Here is a 27,425-nt window from a genome sequence, read left to right as displayed (position 1 = left end):
GGCTTTGGAGAAAGCTGCAACAGTGTCAACAGAAATTTCAGGAGCTCTCAGTGCAGAGATAGTAAAGGAGTAAGATGACTGGTAAGAGAGAAAATACTAAGAATACTCTCTTGGCATTGGGTGGTACTGCTTGCAACTGCAAAGGAGCAGGGACCATTCCTAGGTAAAGATGAAAGTACAGACAAAGAATACAGTAACTACATCTCTCCTGAGATCACTCCACAGAGAAAGAACTTCATAATTATAGATACCCACAATTTGCTCTGAAAAGAGCAGAGTAAAAAAGCCTGAGGCCTGAGAAAGTACCTCGTCACTCCCAGGTAAATATGAATATCAAAATCAAGAAATTGCTTGGAAAAATGAACAAACAGCAACAACAGTAAAGAATTTGACCATAAAAAGCTATTATAATATATAGGAAGACCAACACAAACTCAGAAGACAAAAATACAAAAACAGAAACAAGCAAAGTATCAAAAATATATATATTAACTGGTCAGATGCTGAACAAAATTTATTTGGAAGAGTTAAAAAAGAGAGAGATGAATGTTAAGGAAAAAATTGGGGCACATAATGAGAATGATGCAAGATAATTATAATAAGAGAATTAACTGCTTAGTAAGAGAGGTACAAAACTACTACAGAAAAGAACTCAATAAAAATCATTGAAGAATCAGAAGCAAGAGCCAAGATGACAGAATAAAGGAAGGAAGTTGCCTAACCTTTCCTCCAAACTGCAACAAATTCCTTTAAATGATGACTCTAAACAAAATATAAAGCATCAGAACACTCAAAAGACAGAGTTGAACATTTTCCATATGAAACCACTTAGGAGCTCAGCAGAAAAGGTCTGTGATATCATGGAGGGAATCTAGCCCAGTGCAGGGTGCCCCTGTGAAGCCCTGAACCCAGGTCTAACTGTTGAAGGCATGATTTCTGAATCAGCCACAGGACTCGTGGTTTTCATACTTCTCAGCCCAGAGATGGCAAGAACGATCTGGAAAGTCAACAGAAAATGTCTGTGGAATCAAAGTGAGACTCCAATGAACAATCCCAGTGCAAACCTGTCCCTGGCTTTAGCTCCCATTTGGATCCCAGTGTCAACAAGGAGGGACCTCTGAATCAACAGCAGTGCTGAAGATTTCTGGACTTCTCAGCCCAGGGACACCAGAGTGAACTCGGAAAGTCAGTGGAGAAGGTCTGAAATAATGGGGTGGGAGTCTAGTGGAGATTCTCAGTGAGGGCCCAGTCAGTAGAGCCCCAGTCCCAGCCAGCACACTAAATCTTACACCTACAGTGGAATGTGGATATTACTAAAAGCTACAGGGCAGAAAAGAATGTCTCTAGTTACATTCCTAAAAGGATTTCTAAAAATAGCTGCACAAAACCCCTGAAGCTTGGACAGTGCATCCTCCACCAGGAAACAAAGCCCTACTTTAACAAAAAGTTAAAAAATAGAATAATAGGCTAGGAAAATGAGCAACAAAAAAAAGTTTCTGACCATTGAAAGTTATTATGGTGACAAGGAAGATCAAAACACATACTCAGAAGATGATAACAAAGTCAAAGCTCCTATATTCAAAGCTTCCAAGAAAAATAAGAATTGGGCTCAGGCCATGGAAGAGCTGAAGAGAGACTATGAAAATCAAGTAAGAGAGAGAGAGAGAGAGAAGGAAAATTAAGGAAAGAATTGAGAGAGGTGCAAAAGGAAATACAAAAAACTAATGAGGAAAATGCCCAAAAAAACAAAATAGGCTTATTGGGAAAGGATGAAAGGATGTACAAATGTTCACTGAGGAAAATAATTCCTTAAAAATAAAATTGAGCTAATGAAAATTAATGGACTTATTTGAAATCAAGATACAATAAACCAGAACTAAAAATTGGAAAAATAGAAAAAAATGTGAAATAAAACATTGGAAAACAACTTATTTTGTAAAAAAATCCAAAAGAGATAATTTTAAAATTATATGTCTCCCTAAAAGTCATGAGCATAAAAAGAGCCTGAACATCATATTTCAAGAAATTGTGAAGGAAAATTTTCCTGATTTTCTAGAACCAGAAGTAAAGTAGAAATTGAAAGAATCTAGTAATCACCTCCTCAAAGAGAGTCCAAAATGATAATTCCCAGAAACATTATAGCCAAATTCTGTAACTCCTAGGTCAAGGAGAAAATATTTTTTCCCTTTTTTTAATTAATTTTTATAATTATAACTTTTTTTTGACAGTACATATGCATAGGTATTTTTTTTTTTTTTGCAACATTATCCCTTCTACTCCCTTCTGTTCCAAATTTTTCCCCTCCTTCCCTCCACCCCCTCCCTTAGATGGCAGGCATTCCCATACATATTAAATATCTTATAGTATATCCTAGGTACAATATATATGTGTAGAACCGAATTTTGTTGTTGTTATTGTTGCAAAGGAAGAATTGTATTCAGATGGTAAAAATAATCTGGGAAGAAAAATAATAATAATAATAATGCTTACAGTTTACACTCATTTCCCAGTGTTCCTTTTCTGGATGTAGCTGATTCTGTCCATCATTGATCAATTGGGATTGGATTAGCTCTTCCCTATGTTGAAGATATCCACTTCGATCAGAATACATCCTCATACAGTATCATTGTTGAAGTGTATAATGATCTCCTAGTTCTGCTCATTTCACTCAGCATCAGTTGATATAAGTCTCTCCAAGCCTCCCTGTATTCCTCCTGTTGGTCATTTCTTACAGAACAATAATATTCCATAACATTCATATACCATAATTTACCCAACCATTCTCCAATTGATGGATATCCATTCATCTTCCAGTTTCTAGCCTCTATGAAAAGGGCTGCCACAAACATTTTGGCACATACAGGTCCCTTTTCCTTCTTTAGTATTTCCTTGGGATATAAGCCCAGTAGTAGTACTGCTGAGTCAAAGGGTATGCACATTTTGATAACTTTTTGGGCATAATTCCAGATTGCTCTCCAGAGTGGTTGGATTCTTTCACAACTCCACCAACAATGCATCAGTGTCCCAGTTTTCCCACAGCCCCTCCAGCATTCATCATTATTTGTTCCTGTCATCTTAGCCAATCTGACAGGTGTGTAATAATATCTCAGAGTTGTCTTAATTTGCATTTCTCTGATCAATTGTGATTTGGAATACTCTTTCATATGAGTGGAAATAGTTTTAATTTCATCATCTGAAAATTGTCTGTTCATATCCTTTGACCATTTATCAATTGGGGAATGGCTTGATTTCTTATAAATTAAAGTCAATTCTCTGTATATTTTGGAGATGAGACCTTTATCAGAACCTTTAACTGTAAAAATGTTTTCCCAATTTGTTACTTCCCTTCTAATCTTGTTTGCATTAGTTTTGTTTGTGCAGAAACTTTTTAATTTGGTGTAATCAAAATTTTCTATTTTGTGATCAATAATGTTCTCTAGTTCTCCTTTGGACACAAATTCCTTCCTCCTCCACAAATCTGAGAGATAAATTATCTTATGTCCCTCTAATTTATATATGATTTCGTCCTTTATGCCTAAATCTTGGACCCATTTTGATCTTATCTTAGTATGTGGTGTTAAATGTGGGTCCATCAAGGAGAAAATATTGCAAGCATCCAGAAAGAAACAGTTCAAGTAAAGTGAAACCACAATGAGTAAAACACAGGACTTAGCAGTTTCTATATTAAAGAACCAGATGGCTTGGAATATATTCCAGAAAGTAATGAAGCTTGTATTGCAACCAAGAATCACCTACCCAGCAAAACTTAACTTAATTCTTCTGAGGAAAGGTAGAAACAAAGGATTTTCAAGCCTTCATGATGAAAAGAACAGAGCTGAATGGAAAATTTGATTTTCAAATACATGATTCTGGAGAAGTATATGGAGGTAATCAGGAAAGTGATATCATAAGAGACTTAACAAGGTTTATCTGTTTACATTTCTACATGGGAAGATGATACTTGTAACTAATTAGACATTCTCATTATTATGTCAGTCAGAAGGAGTACATATATATAGAAAGAAGGTATGGGTGGAAGTTGAATATAAAGGAATATTATCTTTTTAAAAATGATGAAATTAAGGGATAAGAGAGGAATGTAGTGAGAGAAAGGAAAGTGAAAAGTAGAATAATGCAAACTATAAAAAAAGAGGCAAGAAAAAACTTTTAGAGTGGAGAGGAAGAAGTGGAGGAGAAGGTGAATGAATGAAACTTAGTCTCATCAGAATTGACTCAAAGAGGAAATAGCATATATACTCAATAGGGGTACAGAAATTTATCTTACCCTACAGGAAACTAGGAGGGGGATTGGGATATGGGAAAGAGGGAAAGGTGATAAAAGAGAGAGTATATTGAGGAAGGGAAGTGTCAGTAGCAAAACACTTTTTAGGGGAGATGGGGTAAAAGAAAAGAGAATAAATGGGGGGAAATACAATTAGCAAAAGTATTTGTTAAAAAATTTTTGAATTTCCCTGATGAAATATTATTATTCTTTGGCGAATTATGAGCAGGATTCTCTTAGGAAAAAAGCAACCTGGAATATGCTTCATGAACAAAAGGAAATATACTGTACACAAAATAATAACAATATTCTGAGATGACCAACTGTAAATAATTTTGTTATTTTTCAGTAGTACAATCATCCACAACTATTCTGAAAGACTTATGATGAAAAATCATATCCATACCCAGAGAATGAATTGTGTTTGAATACAGGTCAAAACATTTTCTATTTCTCTCTCTGTCCCTCTCTATTTTTTAACTTACTTTTTCTTGAGAGTGTTTATTTTCATTAGGGTAGGAGATCTTTGTTTTCTTTGACTTTTATCTTGGTGTGCCACAGTTCTCTTTGAATGTCCTGACCCAGTTTCCCTAATTATTCTATTTAGTTACTCTGCCTCAGGTTATAACCATTCCCTCTTAATGTTTGATAGGATAAAGGTTTTATATCTTAGACCTTAGGCTATACTTATTCCCTCTTAATATTTGATGGGATAAAAGTCTTTATCCATTTTAGACATCATTAGAATATCAGGAGCCTCTCTAGTACCTCCCAATATGTCATCCTAGGTGCCTCCCCCCATCAGATTATCCCCATCCAGGTACCTTCCCTATTATGTTATTGTTCTTGGTACCCTATAAAAAAATCTTGTATCAGACATTCATGCCTGGATTCTTTGAGACAATAGACTCATTCAGACCTGGGACCAAACCATGGATCCATTTGGTCCCAGTAAATCTCTCCCTTTCAAATAAATTATTAAATACTCTCTAATCTCTATCTTGCTTAGTTTCTATGGCATTACAATGGAAATATTTTGCAAGATTCACATCAAATTTCTTAATTGTGGGTGGTGTTAAAGGAGAAAACTTAGAACTCAAAAATCTTAAAAACAACAATAATATTTTTTAAATGTAACTGGGGAAAATATCAAATACATAAATTAACTAAAAATAATCAGAGCAGGCCAAGTAAAAGAAGATGAAATAATTCATTGAAAAAATAAATTTTAAAATTAAAATTAGACAAATAGAAACAAATTACCCCAGGAGACATCAAGGAACAATTAAAAATAAAATCATAAAAAAAGGAAAAAAATGCAAATGTGAAATACCTTATTGGAAAAACACTGACATGGACAATAAAGGAAAACAATTTAAGAATTATTAGACTATGTGAAAGCTTTGATCAAAAAAACATCAGGCAAAATAAAAATTTTAATATTTCACTGATTACCTCCTGAAAGATCTCAAAATCCAGAGCTCTCAGGTCAAGGAGAAAATGTTGTAAGTTGCACAAAAGAAACCAAACATCATAGAGCCACAATCAATATCATACAAGATTTTATAGTATTCATGATTAAAGATCCGAGTAACTCAGAATATGATATTCAGGAAAGCAAGAATCACCTACCCAGGGGCAAAAACATAAGTATAACTCTTAAATGGGAAAAAATGAATATTTAATAAAATAGAAAAGTTTCCAGCACTTTTGATTAAAAATAAAAAAGACTAGAGAATAATAGAAAAAAACTGACATTCAAATACAAGGCTCAAGAAAAGAATAAAAAGTTAAATTTAAAAGTGTAACTCTAAAGGACTTAATAAAGTTAAACTGCTTATGTTCTTATATGAGAAGATGATACATGTAATTTCTCTGACCTTTACCATTATTAGGGCAATGAGAAGAAGTCTACACAGACAAAGGACATGACTGTGAGTCCATTATGTTGGGATGATTTTTTAAACTAGAAGAGTGAATAAGATAGATGCATTAGAGAAGAAAAAAAGCAGAAATGGAACAGGGAAAATTATCTCACATTAAAGTGGCACATAAAGACATTTTATAAGGGAGGGGGAAATAGGGATGGAAGTGGAGGTAAAGCTTGAATATCATTCTCACTGGAATTGATACAAAGAAAAAAATTGACTAAGAATTGGGAAAGTACCTTCTCACCCGCAGTAAGCAGAGCCCAAGTTAAACATGACTCAGTTGGATTTAGAAATCTAGCTTATTTTAGCAGAGAAGTAAGAGGGGAAAGAGATATGCAAAAGAAAAAAAAAAAAAGAATGAAAAAGGTGAGGGAGCAGATTAAAGTGGGCAGTAATCAGAAGCAAAACAGACTTTTGAGGAGAGATAGGATTACAAAAAGTGACAGAAAAATAAACAGAAGAAAATAGGATGGAAGAAAATACAATTTATAACAAAGAAGAAATAAAAAACATTATGAAATGCAAAATGGGTGATTTTTATTATATTAAATTATAAACTTCACTTGTGAATAATCCAGTCATTCTGGAGAACAGTTTGGAACTATGGCCAAAGGGCTATTAAACTATACATATCCTTTCAACCAGTTTCACCACTAGCTCTATACCCCAAAGAGATCATAAAAGAGCAAAAGAACTCACATGTGCAAAATTGTTTATAGCAGCTCTTTTTAATGATGGCAAAGAATTAAAAAATGAGTGGATGCCCATAAACTGGGTAATGGATGAATACGTTATGGTATATATGAATATAATGGAATAATATTGTTCTATTAGAATTGATGAACAAGTTGATTTCAGAAAAACCTGGAAAGACTTATATGACTTGATGCTGAGTGAAGCAAGTACAAACAGCTATGTTGTACATAGCAACAGCAAGATTGTATGATAATCAACTATGCTAGACATAGGCTCTTCTCAAAATTCAGCAATCCAAGGCAATTCCAAAAAATTCCAGAGAGATAACTATAAAGAGTGAATAAAGATTAAAGCATATTATTTTCACTTTTTTTTTTTTCTTTTGTTTATTTTTCATGTTTTCCCCTTTTTGTTCTGGTTTTTCTTCCCCAACATGACTCATATGGAAATGTTTAAACTGAATATATGTATGTATGTGTGCATATGTGTGTGTGTGTGTGTGTGTGTGTGTGTGTGTGTGTGTGTGTGTGTGCTGGAAATCACAGGAACTCTTAGAATACATGGGAGCCACCTGACAGTGGCTGCTGAAGATGCAATGTAGACCTACAGAATGAATCTCCTCTTGTGACAGGATGATACAAGGAGACTGAGAGGCAATTGCTGTTCTCTGACCTCCCTCCTTTTCCCTCTGCCTCCATTTGATCTCATTCCCAGTCCGCAACATCTGTGTCAGCAAAGGCTGCTTTTTAATTCTTTCAGATGTTATGATTCACAGCTGTGGAGGCTCTTGGAGAATTGATCTGTCCTACATATATATATATATATATATATATATATATACATATATATATATATATATATATATATATATATATGTTTGTATATATACATATACATATGTATGTATATGTATATAACCTAAATAATTAAATTAATATTTAAAAAATAAAAATAATAAACACAAATTTAATGTTAAATTGTTGCAGGATATGAACAAGCAATTTTCAGAACAAAATAATTAAATTTGACTATAATCATATGAAAAGAAATCTCTAAATCACTATTAAATAGAGAAACACACTCTGTAATATTATCTCATGGCTCTCAGATATAACAAATGGTTGAAAGGATGAGGAAAGAGAGGTAAACCAATAAACCATTTGTGGAGATAAAAACTAGTCCATTTAATCTGGAGAATATTTTGGCACCATGCCCAAAAGACTACAAAACTTTGAATATCTTTTGACTGAGTAATAACACCATTAGGTCCATACTTCAAAGAAATCAAACAAAAATAAAAGATATAAATATGCAAGCACTTTTAAATAACTCTTTTTCATAGTGTCAAGAAGTGGAAATGGAGAGAATATTTTTAATTGGAGAATGGCTAAACTACATGTGGCATATTATTTTGATGGAAGACTTGAGTTGTAAGAAATGAGAGAATGGTTTCAGAAACAAACAAAATACAGCAAGGTCTATATAACCTGATGTAAACTGAAATAAACAGAACTAGAATTTCATTACATACAATAACAGCAATATTATAAAGATAGTAAAAGGTGATAGCCTTAGCTGCTCTCATTGATCCAATGATCTAAGACAACTCTGCACTAAGTGGAAACTAAAGTGTATTACACCTTACTTTATTCTTCTGAGGATCAGAGTCATTGTACAAAATGACTACACAGAGTAAATTCATAAAGTCATATAACTTGCAAGTGGTAAATATGGAATTAATTTCATTTCTTATGACTCCAAGATCATTGTGTATGCAACCATTGTAGGGCTCCCCAAGACAATGAACCTGAAATAGCAGGTCACTTTCTAATAATACAATCACTAATGTTCCCATTTTTCATTTGTTTCATTTTGCTATGATGGTTTTATTCTGTTGTGTTATTTTTTTCTATTAATTTCAACACAGTCACATTCACTAGAGGGAAAAATGGCTTCACAATACTTGTAAGTAAGGATTCAGTGAAGGGAGGAAGAATTTTTTTTTCAATTAAAAAAAGTTTCAACATTCTTGATAAATGACTAAATTTTCAGCATCCAGGTAAGGCAAAAGAAAAATAATGATTGTATTCTTTTCTTTTGAAGAAAATGTCATTATACATTGTCAAGAGAAAATCCACAATGAATTTTATATAATTTAATTCAAGTGAAGGGAATTTGATTAGTTTTCCTATTACTATTACAGCCAGGAAATTGTTTAAAATTTTCCATGATTAACTATCCTTTCTGCCTTCAAAATACTGAACATGGAATTTTATGCTCCATATACTATCTACATTTTGTCCAGATATAATAATCATGTAAAAAAGTTTGTTATTAAAAAAAATACCATCATAAATGCATCCCTTGGTCTTCTCCATCAATTTTATCCTAATAGACAAATTATTAAGTCACCAAAGCACTTTTATTCAACATAAAATTAGTGTTTTTAATTTTTTTTTTCTGATTATACACATCAATTAAATTTTTAAAAAACATTTCTTTTTTTAAAAAATCTTATTGAAATAATTTTGAATTCAAATACTTAATATGATTTCTTATGGAATGTTTGAATTTTCAGATAAATTGCTATCTAACAACTTGTCCCATATTCTAATTCCGAGGATGATTTTAAAATATTTTTTTAATTTATTTTTTACATCTTTAAATGTTTTTATTTTCAAAACATATGCATGGACAATTTGACAACATAGACCTTTGCATAACCTTGAATTTCAGATTTTCCTCTCCTTTCCTCTACTCCCTCCTGTAGATGGCAAGCAATCCATGTTACACATGTTAAAATATTTTGAATCCAATATATATAAACATATTTATACAATTCTCTTGGCACACAAGAAAAATCAGATCAAAAAACAATAAAGTAAATGAGAAAGAAAACAAAATGCAAGTGAAAAACAAAAAGAGTGAGAATGTTATTCTGTGATCCACATTTATCTCCCACAATTTCTTCTCTGGGTGTAAATGGCTCTTTTCATCACAAGATCAGTGGAAATGGCATCAATTATCTCACTGTTAAAAAGAATCATCATCAGAATTGATCATCTTATAACATTGATATTGCCATGTACAATGATCTCCTTGTTTTGCTCATTTCACATAGCATCAATTCATATAAGCCTTACCAGGCCTCTCAGCAATGATACCACTGATCATTTCTTATAGAACAATAATATTCCCATAACATTCATATGCAATAACTTATTCAGGCATTCTCCAACTGCTAGACATCCACTTAGTTTCCAGTTACTTGCCACTACAAAAAGAGTTGCTACAAACATTTTTGTACATGTGTGAACCCTTCCTTCCTTTAATATTTCTTTGGGATATAGGCCCAGTAGCAACATTGCTGCATCAAATGCACAGTTTGATAACTTTTTTTTTTTATAATTTGTTTATTTTTTTATTTTATAATTATAAAAATTTTTGACAGTATATTTGCATGAGTAATTTTTTTATAACATTATCCCTTGTATTCATTTTTTCCAAATTTCCCCCTCCTTCCCTCCACTCCCTCCCCTAGATGACAGGCAATCTCATACATTTTACATGTGTTACAGTATAAGCTAGATACAATATATATGTGTAAATCCAATTTTCTTGTTGCACGTTAAGAATTGGATTCCGAAGATATAAGTAACCTGGGTAGATAGACAGCAGTGCTAATGTTTTACATTTAATTCCCAGTGTTCCTTCTCTGGGTGTAGTTGTTTCTGTCCATCATTGATCAACTGGAAGTGAATTGGATCTTCTTTATGTTGAAGATATCCACTTCTATCAGAATATATCTTCATACAGTATTTTTGTAGTGTATAATAATCTTCTGGTTCTGCTCATTTCATTCAGCATCAGTTGATGTAAGTCTCTCCAAGCCTCTCTGTATTCCTCCTGCTGGTCATTTCTTACAAAGCAATAATATTCCATAACATTCATATACCATAATTTAACCAACCATTGTCCAATTGATGGACATCCATTCATCTTCCAGTTTCTACCCACTACGAAAAGAGCTACCATAAACATTTTGGCATATACAGGTCCCTTTCTCCTCTTTAGTATTTCTTTGGGATATAAGCCCAGTAGTAGCACTGCTGGATCACAGTTTGATAGCTTTTTGGTCATAGTTCCAAATTGCTCTCCAGAATGGCCAAGATTATTTCACAGCTCCACCAACAATGTATTAATGTCCCAGTTTTCTCACATCCCCTCCAACATTCATCATTATTTGTTGCTGTCATCTTAGCCAATCTGACAGGTGTGTAGTGGTATCTAAGAGTTGTCTTAATTTGCATTTCTCTGATCAATAGTGATTTGGAACACTCTTTCATATGAGTGGATATAGTTTCAATTTCATCATCTGAGAATTGTCTGTTCATATCCTTTGACCACTTATCAATTGGAGAATGATTTGATTTCTTATAAATTAGGGTCAGTTCTCTGTATATTTTGAAAATGAGACCTTTATCAGAACCTTTAACTGTAAAAATGTTTTCCCAATTTGTTACTTCTCTTCTAATCTTGTTTGCATTAGTATTGTTTGTACAGAAACTTTTTAGTTTGATGCAATCAAAATCTTCTATTTTGTGATCAATAATGATCTCTAGTTCTCTTCTGGTCATAAATTCCTTCTTCCTCCACAGGTCTGAGAGGTAGACTATTTTCTGTTTTTCTAATCTATTTATGATCTCATTCTTTATGCCTAAATCATGGACCCATTTTGATCTTATCTTGGTATATGGTGTTAAGTGTGGATCCATATCTAATTTCTGCCATACTAATTTCCAGTTTTCCCAACAGTTTTTTTCAAATAATGAATTTTTATCCCAAATGTTGATATCTTTGGGTTTGTCAAACACTATATCTATAATATCCTTTTTACCTAATCTGTTCCACTGATCGACTGGTCTATAGTTTGATAACTTTTTGAACATAGTTCCAAATGGATCTCCAGAATGGTTGGATCCAGTTATAATTCTACCAATAAGATTTTAGTGTCCTAGTTTTCCCACATCCTCTCCAACATTCATCCTTTAATTTTCCTGTCATCGTAGCCAATCTGAGAAGTATGTAATGGTATTTCAGAATTCTATTCATTTGCACTTCTCTAATCAATAGTGTTTTAGAGCACCTTATCATATGATTAGAAATTATTTTAATTTCTTCATCTGAAAATTGTCTGTTATATCCTTTGACCATTTATCAAATGGAGAATGGCTTGGATTCCTATAAATTATAGTAAATTATCTATATATTTTAGTAATGAGGCCTTTATCAGAATCCTTAAGTGTAAAAATGATTTCCCAATTTATTGCTTCCTTTCTGATTTTGTCTACTTTAGTTTTGTTTGGGGGAAAAAAAAAAACTTTTAACTTATCTGGTGTTTGATTATGAGTTTCATTTCTTCTTTGGACACAAATTCCTTCCTTCTCCACAGATCTGAGAGGTAAACTATCATATGTTCTTCTAATTTGCCTATTATAACACTCTATGTCTAAATCATAAACCCATTTAGATCTTATTTTTTTTATGTGGTGTCTGGTGTGGGTCAAGCCCTAATTGCTTCCTTACTAGTTTCCAATTTTCCTAGCAGTTTTTGTCAAATAGTGAGTTCTTATCCCAAAAGCTGAGGTCTTGGGTTTGTCAAACACTAAATTGCTATATTTATTGAATATTTTGTCCTGTGATCCTAACCTCTTCCACTGATTGACTGTTTTATTTTTTAGCCAGTATCAAATGGTTTTGATGACCATGGCTTTATAATATAGTTTTAGTTCTGATACACCTAGGCCACCTTCATTATTAACATTTGTTTTTCATTAGTTTCCTTGAAATTCTTGACCTTTTGTTCTTCCAGAAGAATTTCATTACTATTTTTTCTAGATCTGTAAAATAATTTCTTGGAAGTTTGATTGGTATGGCACAAAATAAGTAGAGTAATATAAGTAGTATTGTCATTTTTATTATATTTACTTGGCCTATGAAAGAGCACTTGATAATTTTCCAACTGATTAGATCTGAGTTGTGTGGAAAATGTTTTGTAGTTGTGTTCACATAGTTCGAGACTTTCCCTTGGCAGATAGATTCGCAAATATTTTATAGTATCCACAATTATTTTGAATGGATTTTCTTTTGTATCTTTTGCTGCTGAATTTTGATGGTAATATATAAAAATGCTGATGATTTATGTGGATTTATTTTGTATTCTGCAACTTTGTTAAAGTTGTGAATTGCTTCTAGTAGTTTTTTAGTTGATTCTCTGGGGTTTTCTAAGTATGCGATAATATCATTTGCAAAGAGTGATAATTTGGTTTCCTCATTACCTACTCTAATTCCTTTAATCTCATTTTCTTCTCTTATTGACAACAATAACATTTCTAATACAATATCAATTAGTAATGGTGATAGTGGGCAGCCTTGTTTCACTCCTGATCTTATTAGGAATGGTTCCAGTTTGTCCCCATTACATATGATGCTTGCTGATGGTTTTAAATAGATGCTACTGATCATTTTAAGGAAAAGTCCATTCATTCCTATACTTTCTAGTGTTTTTAATAGGAATGTGTGTTGGATTTTGTCAAATGCTTTTTCTGCATCTATTGAGATAATCATATGATTTTTGTTAGTTTGGTCATTGACATAGTTTATTATCCTAATAGTTATCCTAATATTGAACTAGCCCTGCATTCCTAGTATAAATCTCACTTGGTCATAGTGTATTATCCTGTAGATAACTTTCTGTAATCTCATTGCAAATATTTTATTTAAAAATTTTACATCAATATTCATTAGGGAAAGTGGTGAATAATTTTATTTCTCTGCTTTCATCCTATCTGGTTTAGATATCACCACCATATCTGTGTCATAAAAGTAATTTGGTAGAACTACTTCTTTCCCTGTTTTGTTTTTTTGTTTTTTTTTTTTTAATAATTTATATAGTATTGTACTTTACTATTCTTTAAATGTTTGATAGAATGTGAATTCATATGGCCCTGGAGATTTTTTCTAAGGTAGTTGATTAGTAGATTGTTCTATTTCTTTTTCTAAAATGGGACTATTTAAAATAATTTATTTCTTCTTCCATTAGTATGGGCAATCTATATTTCTATGGCTATTTTTACATTTCATTTAGACTATCAAAATTATTGGCACGTAGTTGGACAAAATAACTCCTACCTCTTTATTGGTAAAAAGCTCTCCCTTTTTATTTTTTTATTTTTTGTTTTGTTTTGTTTTGTTTGTTTTTTGGGTTTTTTTGCTGAGGCAATTAGGGTTGAGTGACTTGTCCAGAGTCACACAGCTAGGAAGTGTTAAGTGTCTGAGGTCAGATTTGAACTCAGGTCCTCCTGACTTCAGGGCTGGTGCTCTATCCACTGCACCAAATAGTTGCCCCTATCCTTTTTCATTTTTGAGATTAACAATTTGATTTTTTTTCTTCCCTTTTTCTAATCAAATTAATAAAGGTTTTCCTATTTTGTTGTTTTTTTTTTCATAAAACCAGCTTTTAGTTTTATTTATTAATTCAATAATTTTCTGATTTAAAATTTTATTAATCTACCCTTTTTAGCATTTCAAATTTGGTATTTAATTGAGGGTTTTTAGTTTGCTCTTTTTCTAGCTTTTTTTAAGTTTTAAGGCCAATTCCTTGATCTTCCTTTTCTCTACTTTATGCAAGTAAGCAGCTAGAGATATAAAATTTCCCCTTATTACTACTTTGGCTGTATCCCCCAAATTTTGCTATGTTGTCTCATTATTGTCAATCTTTTGGATGAAATTATTGATTGTGACTATGATTTGATGTTTCACCCATTCATTCATTCTTTAGGATTAGATTATTTAATTTCCAATTAATTGTTGGTCTATTTTCCCCTGGCCTTATAATACATGTGATTTTTAATGCATCATTATATGAAAAAAAATGCATTTACTATTTCTTTCATTCTGCATTTGATTTTGAGGATTTTATGCCCTAATTCATGGTCAATTTTTGTATAGATTCCATGAACAACTGAGAAAAAAATAAACTCCTTTCTGTCTCCATTCAATTTTTTCTAAAGATCTATCATACTTAACTTTTCTAATATTTTGCTTATCTCCTTAACTTCTTTCTTATTCATTTTCTGCTACGACAATATATCTAGTTCTGAGAGAGCAAGGTTGAGATCCCCTAGTAGTATAGTTTTGCTATTTATTTCTCTTGCTTGTCTCTTAACTACACCTCTAGGAATACCCATGCTATACCACTTGGTGCATATATGTTTAATATTGATCTTGCTTCATTATTTATAGTACCCTTTAGTAAAATATAGTTTCTTTCCTTATCTCTTTTAGCTAGATCTATTTTTGCTTTTACTTGATCTGAGGTCAGGATTGCTACCCCTGCCTTTTTATTTATTTATTTATTTTTTTTTACTTTGCTTTTAGCATAATAGTTTCTACTCCAGCCCTTTACCTTCATTCTGTATGTATCACTCTGCTTTAAATGTTTTCTTGTAAACCACATATTGTAGGATTATGGCTCTTAATCCAGTCTGGTATCAGCTTCTATTTTATGGAAGAGATTCTCACATTCACATTCATACTTAAAATAACTAATTCTGCATTTCCTGCCATCTTATTTACACTAAGTTATGATTTTCTCTTTCTTTTCCTTTTTCTCTCCTCCCTAGTATTTTGCTTTTGATGACTACCTCCTTCAACTAGCCCTTCCCCTTCAGAACCCCTTCCCCTTTTTTATATCTTTCCTATAATACTTATTTTTTTTCTTTCTATTAGTCTTCCCCTTTCTCCCCCCCCCACACTTCCCTATAAAGTGAGACAAGTTTCTCTGTGAAATCAAATATGCCTGATATTCTCTTTGAGCCAAATCTGATGAGAGTAAGATTTCACAATGCTCATGCCCCACTCTTTTTTCTCTCTATTATAATTATTTTTCTTTGCTTCTCTATGAAATGCAATTACCCTTATTTTACCTTCTTTTTTCCTTTTTCCAATACAATTCCTTTCACCTCTAATTTCTTTTTCATATTATCATAATAAAATTAAATTATACCACATTCTCTATATATACCTATAATAAAAAGATAGTTCTCAAGAGTTCTTTCCTTTTTACCTTTTTTTATGTTTCTGTTAAATTCTGTGTGTGGAGATCATTTTTTTTTTCTTTCAGTTCTTGTCTTTCTGTTAGAAATAGGTGAAATTCAGCCATATCATTTAATGTTCATTTTCTTCCCTGAAAGATTATGCTCATTTTATTGGATAGTTTATTCTTGGCTGTAATCCCAGTTCCTTTGCCTTTTGGAATATCAGATTTCAGGCCCTTGGATCCTTTAAATTGGAAGCTGTTAGGTCCTGGGTAATCCTAATTGTCACTCATTGGTATTTAAATTGTTGCTTTCTGGCTGATTGCAATATCTTTTTCTTGGTGAAATAGTTTTGAAATTAGGCACAATATCCCTTATGGCTTTAATTTTTGGGTCTCCTTCAGGAGATGATCAGTGAATTCTTTCAATGACTATTTTACCTTCTGATTGTAAACTATCAGGGCAGTTTTCCTTTATTATTTCTGGAAGATAATTTCTAGGTTCTTTTTTTCATCATGGCTTTCAGGAAGTCTGATAATCCTTACGTTGTCTCTCCTAGATCTATTTTTAAGGTCAGTTGTTTTTCCTAAGACGTATTTCATATTTTCTTCTTTTTTTTTTTTTCATTTTTTGCTTTTTGTTTGATTCATGAAGTCTTATTTAGTCATTTACTTCCATTTGTTCAATTCTAATTTTTAGTGTATTATTTTCTTTAGTTAACTTTTTTTTTTTAGCACCTTTTGTATTTGGCCAATTGGATTGTTTTGTTCATTGCATTTTTTTTTCATTTCACAAATTTTGTTTTTCATTGAGTTGGTATCTTTTTCTTATCTCTTTTGTAGACCATTATATGCTTTTTTTTTTATCCCTTCTTGCAATGATCTCATTTCCTTTCCCTACTTTTCTTCTAACTCTCTTTTAAGATCCTTTATGCAATCTTCCAAGAAAACCTTATGAAATGAGGACCAGCTTATATCTTTTTTGGGGGCTTCATCTGGAGTTAATCCAGGTAGATCCAGTAGATCAGGAATTCTTGGGGCTCAGTGGTTTACAATTTGACTTTTGTAGCAAATCTACCAAACCACCTGTTTACAACCAGGACAGAGTAATCCTAGTTCCTTTGCTTTTTGGAATATCAGATTTCAGGCCCTTGGATCCTTTAAATTGGAAGCTGTTAGGTCCTGGGTAATCCTAATTGTCACTCATTGGTATTTAAATTGTTGCTTTCTGGCTGATTGCAATATCTTTTTCTTGGTGAAATAGTTTTGAAATTAGGCACAATATCCCTTATGGCTTTAATTTTTGGGTCTCCTTCAGGAGATGATCAGTGAATTCTTTCAATGACTATTTTACCTTCTGATTGTAAACTATCAGGGCAGTTTTCCTTTATTATTTCTGGAAGATAATTTCTAGGTTCTTTTTTTCATCATGGCTTTCAGGAAGTCTGATAATCCTTACGTTGTCTCTCCTAGATCTATTTTTAAGGTCAGTTGTTTTTCCTAAGACGTATTTCATATTTTCTTCTTTTTTTTTTTTTCATTTTTTGCTTTTTGTTTGATTCATGAAGTCTTATTTAGTCATTTACTTCCATTTGTTCAATTCTAATTTTTAGTGTATTATTTTCTTTAGTTAACTTTTTTTTTTTAGCACCTTTTGTATTTGGCCAATTGGATTGTTTTGTTCATTGCATTTTTTTTTCATTTCACAAATTTTGTTTTTCATTGAGTTGGTATCTTTTTCTTATCTCTTTTGTAGACCATTATATGCTTTTTTTTTTATCCCTTCTTGCAATGATCTCATTTCCTTTCCCTACTTTTCTTCTAACTCTCTTTTAAGATCCTTTATGCAATCTTCCAAGAAAACCTTATGAAATGAGGACCAGCTTATATCTTTTTTGGGGGCTTCATCTGGAGTTAATCCAGGTAGATCCAGTAGATCAGGAATTCTTGGGGCTCAGTGGTTTACAATTTGACTTTTGTAGCAAATCTACCAAACCACCTGTTTACAACCAGGACAGAGTAATCCTAGTTCCTTTGCTTTTTGGAATATCAGATTTCAGGCCCTTGGATCCTTTAAATTAGAAACTGCTAGGTCCTGGGTAATCTTAACTGTCTCTCTCTTTGGTATTTACATTGTTTCTTTCTGGCTGCTTGCAATATCTTTTTCTTGGTGAAATTGTTTTGAAATTAGGCACAATATCCCTTATGGTTTTAATTTTGGGGTCTCTTTCCCCAAAGAGGCTCAGAAGATTCCCAGGTGCATGGAAGCTGCAATGACCTGACTCCCCACCCCAGCTCCTTCCTGCAGTCTCCCTGTGCTGCAGTCTGGGCTCGGCAGACTGGCCCCTGCCCATTTGAAACAGACCTCTTCTGAAGTTCTTCCAAAGTAGTTTCTGGGAATGTGTTGTACCCAAATATTTGTGGGTTCTTTGACTCAAAAACCAGTTTAGAGGCTTAATCTGCTGTTGGTTTTAGAGAAGGTCAGAGGAGGTTACAGAAGATTGTGTATGCTCTCTGCTATCTAGGCTCTGATTCCCCTAAAACACATTTCTTTATGAATGATGTTGAGAGAGAAAAATCAGAACAAAAGGGGAAAAAATGAGAGAAAAAAAGACAGAAAAACAAAGTGAACATAGCATGTGTTGATTTACATTCAGTCTCCATAGTTCTTTCTGGATGCAAATGGAGTTTTTCTATCTAAAGTTTATTGTGACTGCCTTGGATCATTGAAACACTAAGAACCAAGTCTTTCATAGTTGATCATGGCACATTCTTGCTATTATTGTGTTGAATGTATTCCTGGTTCTGCTTGTTTTGTCTAACATCAGTTCAGGTGGAGCATTGCAGACCTTTCTAAAATCAATTTGTTCTTCATTAAATTGAATAATATTCCATTACATTCATATAACACAACTTATTCATCCATTCCCCAGCTGATGAATATCTATTTATTTTAATTTTGTTTGCTACCACACAAGAGAATTGCTACAAAAAAATTTGCACATGTATTTTTCTCCCCTCCTTTATGATTTCCTTGGGATACAAACATAAAGGGGCACTTCCAGATCAAAGGATATGCACAGTTTCATAATCCTTTGTTCATATTTCCAAATTCTTCTCCAGGATATTTGAATTGTTTCCCAACTCACCCCTAATTCATTAATGTCCCAGTTTTCCCATATCACCTCCAACATTTATCATTATCATTTCCTGTCTTCTTAGCCAATCTGTGAGGTGTGAGGTTGTACCTCAGAGTTGTTTCAATTTGCATTTCTCTTATCAATAATGATTTAGATTATTTTATGTAAGTATAACTGGCTTTAATTTTATCATCTGAAAATTGTCTATTAATATTCTTTGATGATTTCTCAATTGGGTCATGACTTTATCCTTATATATTTGACATCATTCTTCATATATTTTAGAAATGAGACATTTATTAGAAACACTGGCTGTAAATTTTTTTTCTAATTTTTGTTCTTCTCTTTTAATCTTGTTTCTGTTGGTTTTGTTTTTGCAAAACTTTTAAAATTTAATCTAATCAAAGTTCACTATTTTGTATACCATAATGTTCTTTAGTTCTTCTTTGCTCATAAATTCTTTGCTTCTCCAAAGACCTGATAAATAAATTACCTCTCTTTCAAACTCATAATTAATCTGTCTTTTCTCAAACATGATGCTACTAAATGGACACTCAGTGTTAATCACTGTTAATCAGTTTTCAAGTTAATAAAGGACCACAACTCAGGAAATTAGTGCTCAGTGAGTTGACATTTCTTTAACTTAGAGACTTTCTCTTCATCTTTAAAAAGATAGTATTAAATAGGAACAATTTTATTATATTCTATTGTAAAATGATTAGAAAATTCTCAAAGAAGAAATTAATGTTTTATGATACTTTGTGTGAGAAAGATAAATATATTTATATTTTTCCATGTTAATATTTTAAATTTTTTGCTTTTATGACATGGGGCAAGATGACAGCATTATATTAGTAAGTGTATTTGAAGTTTTATTTTAAAGTCTTGGGTGTTGTAGGGTTAACTTAAACCAGATTTGAGTTTGCTAGGCATTGACATGTTTTAATGTTACTGGATTAAAATAAAATTGATAAATAGTTATATCTGTTTTGCATAGTGTGGCACCAGAAACACTCCCAAGCACATCAAAAGTTAAAAAATCTAGTAGGAGTAAAAATAAGAATACATAGTATTCTAGAAGAAAAACTCAAATACCCCTCCCTCAACTGATTGACAATACCTCAGTGGCATAAACAATAAATAAAAAACACAGGCTGCCAACTTAGTTTCTAAAATGGAACAAATTCACTGACACTTATTTGGAACAGGAACATAATTGTGGTCATTATGATGCAAATTTTTCAACCAGTGTTATCCTGAAGAAGCTTAGAAATGCCAATTAACTTTGTTTGATATTTGCTATATCTGCAAAACAAGTTGCCAAACTGTCTACTCTACATGATTTTTGAGATGGACCTCTTAATATCTGTATATACCTTTCAAATTTTATTAAGATGAATAAGTAATAAAATCCAAGTTGTTTGGTGTATATTAAAATATTTGCTAGTGCTCCAAATGGATACCCTTTCAGCAACTTCTGTCAAACAAACAAACAAGCAAACAAACAAAAAAAAAAAAACAACCCTTAGTTCAGTGTTTAAAAACCCTTACTTCAATGTTTAAAGATTACAATATATGTCACTTACTCAGAACTTCAGAGGTGAATCACAAATCCTGTTTACATGGCCATGAGTGCTCACTTTTTTTTTTTAAACACAAATCTTGCATTTTCTATATACAAACGTGTTTTCAAGATTTTTTATTTGATTTCTTTTAAGATAATAAAATATTTATTGAATAATTCCCTGGAAAACATAGGTGGTAACTAGAAATTTCTGTGCTAAAATGTTGATTTGCTACAAATGAACTTAATGTACAAAAATTCAAAATCCATTTTGGGTTGTTGCCCATAAACATGAATGGTCTTTTTCTGTGCTTTTATTAATGCTGTTGACTAGCTACAACAGGTGACATTTTTATCCCCTTAGGCTGTCCATTATCCAAATGAAGGACCATCTGGAAGGGGATTCTGTTCTCTGAAAAATGTGACAGGGCTGATGGCTTTTTAACTGCTAGTCATCAATGATTGCTGGTAAACACTGAAAATTAGTGTTGATCCTACAGAATAGTGAAGTTAGTCAAGTATTTAAAGAGATGAGGATAAGGAAACACCTCTTGTCCAGTTGTGCAGAATGATTATTTCAAAGGGCAATCTTCTGTATTCTCATTTTGAATACTATAATGAAATCATAGCACCATCAAAAAATCAAAGAACTCAGACAGAATAGGAAATAAAGAATTATATCTCAATATATCCACATCAAACACTAGAATCTAATAGGGCTTTTAAAAATAAATTTCCAGACATTACAATCATTTTTTTTTCTTTCTTTACGTTTTTACAGGTGTTCAGTAGACTCCTCCAGATATAGTAACAAGTGTATTTGTTTGAGGGGGTAGGCATGAGAAAACCTCAATTTCAATACATCTATTCTTTAGTTTGCAAAACTATGGATAATTGACAACCTTCATGAATCCTCGGTTTACTAATTTATAAAAAATAATAGACTAGTTGAAATCTAGAGGCCTTTCTAGTGTTGAATCTATGATTTACCAATTGATGCAAATTGGTAACTGTCTTTAATTTATAGGCATATGAAGCTGCCCCAAAGCCTGTAAGACTAAGTGACTTGTTCATAGGCACACAGCTGTTAGGTGTCAGAGGCAGGACTCCAACAAAAGTCTTCTTGACTCCAAGGCCAGTCCTCTATCTACTGTGCCACAAACTGTTACAGAGAAGTGAGTACTAGTTAGGAAATTAAAATCTGAAATTTGTACTGTGAATGCTTAAGAAGTGTCAAAAGATAGACCCTAGGATTCAAGGCAATTCCAATTTGTGATGAAATGTGTCATCCACATCCAGAGAGAGAACTATGAAGAATAAATGTGGATCAAAACATTGCATTTCCACATTTTTGTTATTTTATCACTTTTTTTCCTTTCTTGTGTTTTTTTTCCTTATAGATCTGATGATGATTATGAAAATATGTTTAGAAGAAATGCACACATTTAACCTATATCAGATTCCTTCCTGTTTTGAGGAAAGGAAAAAAAAATTGGAACAGAGGATTCTGTGAATGGGAATGTTGAAAACTCTTTTTTCATGTATTTGGAAAAATAAAATATCATTAAAGAAAAGATTGACCCTAAAGGATGAACATGGATTGATTGTTTTCCAGAAGAGCTGCCATGTATCTCACTCTCTTGAATCAAACAAACAAAGTGGTTTTGGGAGAATTTATTGTGTTGTTTTTTTTAACGTCATAAAATAAGCTAAAGTTCCTACAATCTGAGAATGCTAGCACTTACTTATAAAGCTAAAATGGAAAATGTGGACCATTTTGATGGTGCTATTTTATACAGATGAAAAAACTGAAGCCCAGAAATATTAGCAGAAAAGAATAAGGTTAAGAAGTAGCCAAAGAGAGACTAGAATCCAGGTTTCCTGACTCCCTGCTTGGAGATCTATTTTTTCCTATTATGTTAGATATCTGTATTCATAATGATGGATGAATATTTTGTTATCTGATCTGTACTTCTGTATCACTTTGAATCATTACTATGTCATATATCACATGCTTGTGTAGCATTCATTTATATAAATCTTATCTTCCCTGAAAGACTGCCATCCCTTGAATGAAAAGTTTGCTTTATTTGCCCTATGGATGCATGAGGACCCTACTTTAGCATATTAATAAAGGACTTAATAAATATTTAGTACATAATAATGGCTCAATCAAAGAATTAATGAATGAATGGAAGACTGAAAGAGTGATTCAGTACTTCTGGAAGAAAGGACATTAATAAGCTCAAGTTTTACATGCTGAGGTTTCCTAAAATCATAGTAAAATTTCTTATTCATAACCTAAAAAAAATTTGAAGTCAAATAGCATTTTAGAACTGCAAGACAACTTTGAAATCAATTAATTAATCTTCTATTTTAGAAATGAGGAACTACAGCCTAGAAAAGTGACCCCAATAGATTATAACCTCCTAAAAGACAGGAGTTGTCTTTTGCCTCTCTTTGTAAACCCATCACTTAGGACAGTGCCTAGCACATAGTGGGCACTTAATAAAAGTTTACCATTTAATTGATTGGCTCATTCAGGGAGTTAATGGAAGAGCCAAGATGCAAAGCCAGATTCTGAATTTCACATTTCAATGTTTTGTTCAATTTTTTATTTTTCTCTTTTACACTATGTCATTTCTTTTTTAACAGACCTATCTTCCTAAATTCATTCAGATAATTCTTTTTTTCCTCCCTCTAAATCCTACCCATACTTTAACATCTGAATTCATTTCATTTCTTTCATAAAACATTGCCCATACCAGTCAACAGCTATACCATATGTTTGACAATCCAATATCAATTTGTATTGACAGATGTCTCTTTATTTTTTAATTACATCTCCCAACTAAAATACAAATTCCTGAGTCCAGTTAATGTGTTATTATGCAAATAGAAGCAAATTTCCATTGTAATTAGCATTATACATTGAACATATTAAATACGCAATTAATATTTTCTGATTGGCTAACTGAATCCAAAGTATGAGATGAACAAGATGTTCTTACACTGTCCCAAGAAAGAAAGGTAGAAAAGGAAACATCTTTTAGGTGATGATTAGGAGTAGTTACACATTATAAAATTTGGAGACGGAGCCAAGATGGCAGAGAGGACACATATTTCTTTCTGATGTTCACACTAATTATGATGTCCAGGCTTTGAATCAGTTCTGGACTGGTAAAATCAAAACAATTGGGAGTGCAACAAATTACCAGCATAAGATAATTTTGAAGATTGCCAGAAAGGTCTGTTTCAGTCAAGCGCCAGAGGAGGTGGCCAGGTGCAGGATGCCAGCACATACTGTAAAGACTCAGGGTGGTGCATGGTCTCCACACAACAGAGAATCTACAAGGTTTCTGCACCAGTGTTGGCCACTCTGTCCTGGCTTCAAACCAGTAGATCAGCGGAGAAGTTATAAAACATCCAACATAAACACTAAAGGTAAAGAAAACCGAAAGTCTCATGGGGGTTGGCCACACCCACCAGGAACTGGGAGTGAGTCAGCACTGACCCAGCAGCACTGCCATTCTGCCCCTTTGCTGCTGTCTATAGAGGAAGGTTGGGAAACCTCCCTTGCCCTAAATAGAAATCCTATTTTTTTTTTTTTTTTATGAGTAAAAAAGCAAAGAGAACCCTAACTATAGATAGTTTCTATGGTGAAAGATAGAAACACATTTCAAACCACGAGGATACTAAAAGCCAATTGTTGCCAGAGGAAGCCCCAAAGAGTGATATAATTTGGTCCCCATTATACAAGGCTCTCCTAAAAGAAATTAAAAAGGATCTCAAAAGAGAGCTACAAGAAAAATAGGAAAATTAAAGGAAAACTTTTCAAGAGGCTTTGGTAAAGACATCATTAAAAGATTACTTGACAAAATGGAAAAAGAAAACAACTTCCTGAAAAAAAACAGAATTTGTGAAATGGAAAAGATAAATAACTCCCAGGAAAACAGAATTTGTGAATTGGAAAAGATAAATAACTCCCAGGAAAACAAAATTTGTGAAAGGAAAAAAAAATTCCATAGTACAAAACAATGCATTTTAAAACTCAATTAGACAAATAGAAAAAGAAGTTTTAAAAAAGTAAATGAAGAAAAGAATTCACTAAAAATCAGAACTGAACAAATGGAAATGAAGGAATCAATGAGACATCAAAAATCAGATAAAAAAAAAACAAAAATAATGAAAAAAAAAAAAAAAAGAAAGGAAAAAATGTAAAATACCTACTTGAGAAAACAACTGGCCTGGAAAATAGATCTACAAGAGGCAATCTAAGGATAATTGGAATCCCTGAAAACCATGATGAAAAAAAAAAAGAACCTAAACACTATTTTTCAGGAAATCCTCAAAGAGAACTACCCTGATGTCATAGAACCAGAAGATAAAATAGCTATTGAAGAAATTCACCAAACACCACCTGAGACTGCAAATTAAAACTTCAAGAAATATTGTGGTTAAATTTCATAATTGTCAGATCAAGAATAAAATATTACAAACAGACAGGGGAAAAAATTCCAAATACCTAGAATCCACAATAAGGATCACTCAAAATCTAGCAGCTTTCATCTTAAATTATCTAAGGGTATGGAATTTGATATTCTAAAGTACAAAGGAACTTGGTATGCAGCCAAGGAATAAACCACCCCGCCAAACCAAGCATTTTCTTCCCAGGAAGAAGATGGACATTCAATGAAACATGAGAGATAAACAAAAAATTTGACCTTCAAATATAGGAAACAAGAAAATAATATAAAGATAAAAAGAACTCTTGAAAACTTAATTTTTATTATGGATATATATATATATATATATACACATACATAGAAAAAGAGAGAGAAAGAGCATATATAATTTGATTTTACTGTTATAATATAAAAAAGGAACTAGAGGTAGAAAGGGGATTGTACTGGAAAAAGGGGAAAGTGGAGGGAAAATGAGGGAAATTACATCTCAGGAAGAGGCAGAGAAAATCAATTATATTTGAGGAAAAGAAGGGAGGGGGATGAACACTGTGTGAATCTTAGTCTCATCACATTTGGCTTAAAGAGAAAATATTAGAAATATTTGGTTTACAGAGAAACTTCTCTTGCCTTATTGAAAAGTGGGAGTGGAAAGGTGAAAAGGAAAGTGGTAGGCTAAATAGAAGGGAATAGAGAAATACTTGGGGAAAGGTATAAGAAAGGGGGAGGGACTCTAAAGAGGGAGGATTCTAAAGGGGGCAGCTGTTTGAGGCAAGTGGTACCCATAAGTTAAATACTGGGGAGGGAAGTAAGGGGAAAAAGAAAGAAAAAAGTATAATCTGGGAAGAATAAGATAGCAGGAAATACAGAATTAGTAGTTTTAACCACAAATGTGAAAGCAGGGAACTCTCCCATATAGTGGAAGCAGGTAGAAGACTGGGTTAAAAGCTAAAATTCTGCAATATGTTGTTTACAAAAAATACATTTAAAGCCAAGTGATTCACACAGAGTAAAGGTAAAAGGCTGAAGCAGAATATATTATGCTTCAGATGAAGTAAAAAAATAAAAAAATAAAAAAATAAAAAAATAAAAAACCAGGGTCAGCTATCCTAATCTCAAATCAAGAAAAAAGCAAAAATTGATCTTATTAAAGGAAATAAGGAAGAATAAATGTATCTTCCTAAAGAGTACATAGATAATGAAGCAATATCAATACTAAATATATATACACCAAGTGGAATGGCATAGAAATTCCTAAAGGAGAAATTAAGAGAGCTGCAAGAAAAATAGATGGCAAAACTATAATAGTGGGGGATCTCAACCTTGCTCTCACAGAACTAGATAAATCAAACCACAAAGTAAATAAGAAAGAAATTAAACAGGTAAAGAGAATACTAGAAAAGTTAAGTAAGATAGATCTTGGTGGAAAATTGAATGGAAACAGAAAGGAGTACATTTTCTTCTTGACTGTACAAAAATTGACCATATATCGGACATAAAGACCTCAAAATCAAATGCAGAATGGCAGAAATAGTAAATACATCTTTTTTCAGATTACAATGTAATAAAAATTACATTCAATAAAAAGCCAGGTGAAAATAGATAAAAAAGTAATTAGAAACTAAATAATCTCATCTTAAAGAATGAATGGGTAAAACAGCAAATCACAGACACAATCATTTCATCGAAAAGAATGATAATAATAAGATAACATACCAAAATTTGTGAGATTCAGCAAAGCAGTAATAAAGGGACATTTTATATCTCTAGAAGCATACTTGCAAAAAATAAAAAGAAAATCATTGAATTGGGCTTGCAATTAAAAAAGCTAGAAAAAGAGCAAACTAAAAACCCCCAATCAACTACCAACTTGAAATTCTAAAATAAAAGTAGAGATTAATAAAATTGAAAGAAAAAAAACTATTGAATCAATATAAATTAAGAGCTCATTTTATGAAAAAAAAATAGATAAGCCTTTAGTAAATTTAATCAGAAAAAGGAAAGAGGAAAATCAAATTGTTAGTCTTAAAAATGAAGAAGGAGAACTTTCCACTAATGAAGGGAAAATTATAGCAATAATTAGAAGTTACTTTGCCCAACTTTATGAAAATAAATTTGATAACCTCAGTGAAATGGAGGAATACCTAGAAAAATATAGGTTGCCCACATTAACTGAGGAGGAAGTAAATTGCTTAAGTAGTCCCATTTTAGAAAAACAAATAGAACAAACTATTAATCAACTCCCTAAGAAA

Source organism: Sminthopsis crassicaudata, chromosome 2 (genome assembly GCF_048593235.1).
Source record: "Sminthopsis crassicaudata isolate SCR6 chromosome 2, ASM4859323v1, whole genome shotgun sequence".
Classification (NCBI taxonomy): domain Eukaryota; kingdom Metazoa; phylum Chordata; class Mammalia; order Dasyuromorphia; family Dasyuridae; genus Sminthopsis; species Sminthopsis crassicaudata.
This window is presented reverse-complemented; position numbering follows the sequence as displayed.